This window comes from Oncorhynchus nerka, linkage group LG15, assembly GCF_034236695.1.
Source record: "Oncorhynchus nerka isolate Pitt River linkage group LG15, Oner_Uvic_2.0, whole genome shotgun sequence".
Lineage (NCBI taxonomy): Eukaryota > Metazoa > Chordata > Actinopteri > Salmoniformes > Salmonidae > Oncorhynchus > Oncorhynchus nerka.
In genome coordinates, this window is record NC_088410.1 from 36,170,426 (window position 1) to 36,177,746 (window position 7,321).

The window sequence follows — 7,321 nt, forward strand, 5'->3', positions numbered from 1 at the left end:
AGCCAGCCGGATAACTCCTAGATAACGTCGGCAGTCCAGGTGTGAAGGCCCGGTGGGGCTCCGCGTAGGCAGTAAAACGGGTCCGGATAGGTGATTGTAGCCCAGGAGTGATTGATGGAACTCTTCAGCTGGCTAGAAGCTGGAAGCTAACTAGCTTCTGATTAGCTTCTGATTAGCTTCTGGATTAGCTTCTGGCTAGCTTCTGGCTAGTTTCTGGCTAGCTTCTTGGAGGATTACAGATTTGAGGTAAATAATACTTTTTTTATAAATATAAATTGGTGAGGCGGGTTGCAGGAGAGTGTTTTGAAGATGAGTTTATGGAAAATTAAAAAATATATATGAAAAGGTTTGTGAAAAAAGTTGTAAATATATATATATATACGGGACACGACAAGACGAGGACAAAAGACGTCTGAACTGCTATGCCAACTTGGAAAATGTGTTATGCCGATATAGGACTCGTTTTACTGTGGATATAGATACTTTTGTACCCGTTTCCTCCAGCATCTTCACAAGGTCCTTTGCTGTTGTTCTGGGATTGATTTTCACTTTTCGCACCAAAGTAAAATCATCTCTAGGAGACAGAACACGTCTCCTTCCTGAGCGGTATGATGGCTGTGTGGTCCCATGGTGTTTATACTTGTGTTCTATTGTTTGTACAGATGAACGTGGTACCTTCAGGCGTTTGGAAATTGCTCCCAAGGATGAACCAGACTTGTGGAGGTCTACAATTTAGGTAGGCCTTGAAATACATCCACAGGTACACCTCCAATTGACTCAAATGATGTCAAAAATGCCTATAAGAAGCCATGACATCATTTTCAGGAATTTTCCAAGCTGTTTCAAGGCACAATCAACTTAGTGTATGCAAACTTCTGACCCACTGGAATTGTGATACAGTGAATTATAAGTGAAATAATCTGTCTGTAAACAATTGTTGGAAAATGACTTGTGTCATGCACAAAGTAGATGTCCTAACCGACTTGCCAAAACTATAGTTTGGTTAACAAGAAATTTGTGGAGTGGTTGAAAAACGAGTTTTAATGACTCCTAACCTAAGTGCATGTAAACTTCCGACTTCAACTGTAGGCCTACTTATCATACAGTATGATAGCTCCTCCCCACCCACAAAACGTCAGGTGTAATGTAATATTTCTGTGGAACTACATTATTTATGTTGGAGAGAGGGAGGTATATCCTTCAAAAGATGTGTGTGTCTGTTGTTCTGGGAATTCAGCTATGGGTGTGTGAGAGATAATGCATGGGTATGTGGTTGAACTGTGTAGTTGAGGCAATGAGTGCTGAAGGCTCAATTGCGCCTGAGGTCTGTACTTTTCTGGTAATGCATGTATCTGAATCTCGACTGCACACGGTGTAGTGAAATAGAACCTCAGCCCAAATCAAACGTTGATTTGGGGGAGATATACTGTATCACTATTCTAAAAGTTGTAGGTAAGGAAGAACACACACAAACGCCCTGCAGCACTCTAAGGACTCTAAGGTCTTAATGTTGCTATGCTGCAGTGAGCCATTACCCCTGTCAGTTCCCAGCACCTCAACTCGCAGGTGTCTGGCTCAAAGTCACAGGGACGTTCATTAGTTCTGCATCCTGCCTCCGATAATAGCTCCTGTTCTCTCTTTTTCCCTCCTTCCGTCTGTACCTATCATCTCTTTTCTCCATTTTCAGCGCTTTAAGTCCTTTCTTTTTGAAGCGACAGAGAAGACGAGTTCAAAGTTGATACAGACATCAGGCATAGAGCTGGAGGTATAGAGGAGACGGTTCCACATCCATCACCATCAAAGGGGCCTCTTCTTCACTCGAGCCCCATCTGACGAGAGCCCTCGCTGGGCAGAGTGAGCGGAGACATAGGTCCTCACAACCACCATCTTACCATTTATCTCCCTCTCCATATCCCCTTCCTCCTCTCTCTCTCTCTCCACTTTCTCTCTCAAAGCAAGCTCTTCTACTTTCTCTCTCCTTCACTCTCTCCCTCACTCTGCTCTTTCTCGTGCCCCCCCCCCTCTCTCAAAGTAAACTCTCCCACCTTGAAATACCTTTCTAATGCAAGAGGCAATAAGGAGCTTCCGTATGAAACCCCCTACCTGGAAGTGATTGTTTTGACCCGTCTTCTTCATTGCTCAATCTCTTTGTTTTGAAGTTTACCCATCCTCAGAAGGCTCCTATTAACATGCATGGAGCATCTGCACAATCCCCTACCGTGAGTATTATTGCTAAATTTCATCAATCACACAGTTACTTTTCAGCAGGAGTCGCTCTGAAGTGATTTTTTAATAACATTGTCATGCAGTGGCTTACCTGTTTGTGTGTGTGTGTGTGTGTGTGTGTGTGTGAGGGCCGATCACACACTGCCTGCTGTCTCATTGGGCCGTATTACTGCAGAGCTCTGCAGGCTATTATGACAAGCAGCCTCTTGCTCTCTCTCGTTCTCTCTCGCTCTCTCCCTCTCTCTCGCTCTCTCCCTCTCTCTCTCTGATTAACACGCCAGTGCTCAGAGGGGGCCCATATCTTATTTTAATCCTGTCTCCCCAAAGCCAGCTTTGAAGTGAGTGGGACAGGGAAGGGAGAGAGGAATGCTAGAGAGAGGGAGGGAGGAAGAGAGCGAAAGGAGGGGGAGATGAAAAAGGGAGAGTATGCGTGCGCACACACACACAACACACAAACATTCTCTCGCTCTCCCTCTCAGACCTTGAAATTCAGACCTTGACAGAGCTCTTTGTTACCTGCTGAGTGGAGCCCCACCACCTGCCTCCTTACTTATTACTGAGAAGAGAGGGACGGAAAGACTGACGGAGAGAGAGAGAGAAGAGAAAGAGTAAAAGAGAGAGAGAGGGAGAGAAAGCTGAGGGAAGGAGAAAATTTATTTTAGCTAGCATACCCATGCATCTGTCATTAATTTCCTCCTCTGTAAATATTTGAATGTGCAAAAAAGCCTCTCGCATAACAGCGACACTCTGGATGATGCTGCGCCTTGCGGCCACAACTCCCTTCAATCAACCCTTCCTATTCTCTTCCTAGCATTATTAACACCACTGTCCTCCTATTTCCTCCTCCTCTTTTTCTACCCCCTCCTCTCTCCCAGGGTTTTTAGAAGCTGCTGTTCGCCTCTCCACCTCCTTTCTTTCATCCATTCCTTCTCTTCGCCCTCCTCTCTTTATTCAAAGCCCCCTTCTCCTCCTCTCTTTATTCAAAGCCCCCTTCTCCTCCTCTCTTTATTCAAAGTCCCCTTCTCCTCCTCTCTTTATTCAAAGCCCCCTTCTCCTCCTCTCTTTATTCAAAGCCCCCTTCTCCTCCTCTCTTTATTCAAAGCCCCCTCTCCTCCTCTCTTTATTCAAAGCCCCCTTCTCCTCCTCTCTTTATTCAAAGCCCCCTCTCCTCCTCTCTTTATTCAAAGCCCCCTTCTCCTCCTCTCTTTATTCAAAGCCCCTCTCCTCCTCTCTTTATTCAAAGCCCCCTTCTCCTCCTCTCTTTATTCAAAGCCCCCTCTCCTCCTCTCTTTATTCAAAGCCCCCTTCTCCTCCTCTCTTTATTCAAAGCCCCCTTCTCCTCCTCTCTTTATTCAAAGCCCCCTTCTCTTCCTCTCTTTATTCAAAGCCCCCTTCTCCTCCTCTCCGTTTATTCCCCCCCCCACCTATTCTCTCCCTCTTCTTCTCACCTTCCTCCTCTTCTCTTCCTCGTTGCTCAGTTGCATGATATTCTCCACATCCTAACAGAGGTTCAGACAGGAAACGCCACGTTTAACCATTTACTCGAAGATTAAAATACACACAGTACGTTCGTCTTGGCGTTAGGCTGTGCTCCTTCGGGGTAGCTCACTGCCAGAGCATACATCGTGTAAGGTAATGATAATTGCATGGAGTGAGAAAGGTATGCTACACCCATCCCCCTGACTGAAGCAAAAGCAGAGCCCTAACAGGTGGAGGCTGGGGTTGGCGTGGTGGGAAAGCAGAACAAAGACTTCCGAAAAAACCTGCCCCTCATTTTAAGGTAATTTTAAGGTCATTTCCTCCTCACCAAGTTACACTACCCAGAAGGGTATAGCTTGCACGCGGCAGCCATCGGAGAATGTGAGTGCAGAACCTAGTCAACAAACTAGATCGTCATATTAAGGTAGAGTGATGAATATAATTGGTGCAATGTCAGCTGATGCAATCAGATTTCCTGTATAAACCTGCTGCGCTTGATGAGTTGAAAATCCTCTTCCACAGTTTGTGTGTGTGTGTGTGTGTGTGTGTGTGTACCTTTCACTGAATGGAGCTTTAATGTAGAGGGACAACGGAGGTGGTATTGTCACTGTGGATATTTTAACAAAGCAGCAAGGTGGCTCTGCACTGCCAGGTCACACTGACTTCACACTGTGGTGCATGGGATTAAATGTGCTGGTTATGGAATTTCAATACACAGACGCACATTTACTCACATGCACACAAACATACACACACATACATTAGAGATTAGATCTCTTATATCCCCTCAGCCAACAACTTTTTTTTTATGGCGTGGAAACAATGTTGATTCAACCAGTGTGTGCCCAGTGAGTTGAGGTGTCTGGCTGGGAAAACACTGTCAAATAACTAAAGAACATACAGGACTTTTCTAATATAACAACATCATGTTAGGAGCGCAGGCATTCTGATAGAGCTCTGTAAAGGATCCAAAAGGGTTTGTTCATTTAGCAGACACTTATCCACAGTGACGGCATAGATTTTTGTACTTTGTCATAGTGCCCCCCCCCCCCCCCCCATGTGAAAACAAAACCACAACCCAGGCGTTGCAAGCGCCGCATTCTACCAGCTGAGGCACACAGTACATTGACGAAGAAAAGAAGAATCTGTTGTCTTGTTAGAAACGGCAAACTCAACGAGATGAGAGAGAAAGGGAACGGAAAAGAGAGCCAGAGAGAACCAGAAAGAGAGAGTGAAAAACAGACAAAGAGAGGTAGCAACCCATAAGGAAGAGATCATATGACCAGTGGCGTTGTTTCTATCCACCACTTCAAAAAAACATTGGCATGCAATGTGAGGAAACATTACACTACTTTTCACTACATAGGGAATAGGGTGCCATTTGGGACACAGCCATATAGCAAAGGAAATGTGTCCTGTTCCAGGGTATCGGATGTAGTCCATAAAGTAGAGCAGTGAACAAGGGCAAGGGAATATATGGCAAGTTAAAACTTCAAGCAAGTAATTAAATCCACAAATCGATTCAAAAACGAACAACAGGTAACACTGTGGGTAAACAACAGCGGGTAGGAGGGGTGAGAATTAGACTCCTGGGAAATAAGCTTATAAGGACATGAAGAGATGGAACAAGAGGGAAGAGTCTGGAGAAAGACTTTGGAACTGTATAAATGTGTGTATGTGAGATAGTGCACATTTGAGTAGGAAAAGGTCAAATGACTGGCAGGCAGAATGCAAGGTAGTTTCCTCCAGAAAATGTCCTCTGACTTTTCCTTCATTTGCCCAGTTAGTTAATGAAGCAATAAGGCCCGAGAAGGTGTGGTATATGGCTAATATACCACGGCTAAGGGCTGTTCTTATGCGCCTGGATACAGCCCTTAGCCATGGTATATTGGCCGTATATCACAAACCCCCAAGGTGCCTTACTGCTTTTATGAACTGGTTACCAACGTCATTAGAGTAGTAAAAAATAAATGTTTCGTCATACCCATGGTCTGATATACCACGGCTGTCAGCCAATCAGCATTCAGGGCTCAACCCACCCAGTTTATAATCACCCATATACATCTATCTATGTGGCTGTGGGTTTATTCATATTTCATACAGCAGAGTGAACTACAGCGATAACAACCTCATTAGGATCTCTTTAACGCACACACGAATGCATGAACACACAAACAGTATTGTACAACCAACCTTGTGGGGCCACACAATTCAGTCCCATTCAAAATCCTATTTTCCCTAACCATAACGTTATCCCTATCCTTAACCCAAAAACCTAACCTTAACCTTAGCTCCTAACCCTAAAGCTAACCATAGCTCCTAGCCCTAATTCTAACCTAAACCCTAAACCCCCTAGAAATAGAATTTGACCTTGTGGGGTCACACAAAATGTCCTCGGTTGGTGAAATATTTGTTTGCTCTTCTTGTGGGGACTTCTGGCAACCCACACCCACAAACCTCTCCCTGCCAATGGACAGGCTGAGAAGCTGACAGATGTGAAAATCTCATTCCAGAAATCCACAGGCCCCTAGTCCCTCCAAACGCTGGCAGACTGACACACTGTGAGGCACACACACACGCGCACACACACACACAATATCCAATGTGCACCATGCTTAAGCCTAATTAAAACCCCTACAACTGCACCGGCAAAAGTAAACAAACAAGCGCAGCGGATATTAGAAATGAGAAATGTGGTACTGAAGCGCAGCACTGTCTGGGGGGAAAAATATATAATAATTCAATGAATGTTTAATAAGGGCCGAGTCACACAGTACGATGAACCTGGTGGCAGTTATTTTAATTTCATACATGTATCTAAGGCTGCGGAGAGGTATTTGCAGCAAAGCAAGCCTGCAACATTTGATCACGATATTGATTTCATTTTAAGGATGGGAGGGCAGCACCGGGTCTCACTCAAACTTTACTTTTTCTACATTTTGTTATATTACAGTCTTATTCTAAAAAGGATGAAATTTACTTTTTTCTCCTCATCAATCTACACACAATACTCCATCATAACAAAGCTAAAACAGGTTTTTAGAGATGTTTGCAAATGTATTTCAAAAATAATACAGAAATACCTTATATACATACGTATTCAGACCCTTTGCTATGAGACTCGAAATTGAGCTCAGGTGCATCCGGTTTCCATTGATCATCCTTGAGATGTTTCTACAACTTGATTGGAGTCCACCTGTGGTAAATTAAATCTGGAAAGGCACACAGCTGTCTATATAAGGTCCCACAGTTAACAGTGCATGTCAGAGCAAAAACCAAGCCTTGAGGTCGAAGGAATTGTCCTTAGAGCTCCGAGACAGGATTGTGTCGAGGCACAGATCTGGGGAAGGGTACCAATGTCTGCATCATTGAAGGTTCCCAAGAACACAGTGGCCTCCATCATTCTTAAATGGAAAAAGTTTGGAACCACCAAGACTCTTCCTAAAGCTGGCTGCTCTGCCAAACTGAGCAATCGGGGGAGAAGGGCCTTGGTCAGGGAGGTGACCAAGAACACGACGGTCACTGACAGAGCTCTAGAGTTCCTCTGTGGAGATGGGAGAACCTTCCAGAAGGACAACCATCTCGGCAGCACTCAACCAATCAGGCCTGATGAAAC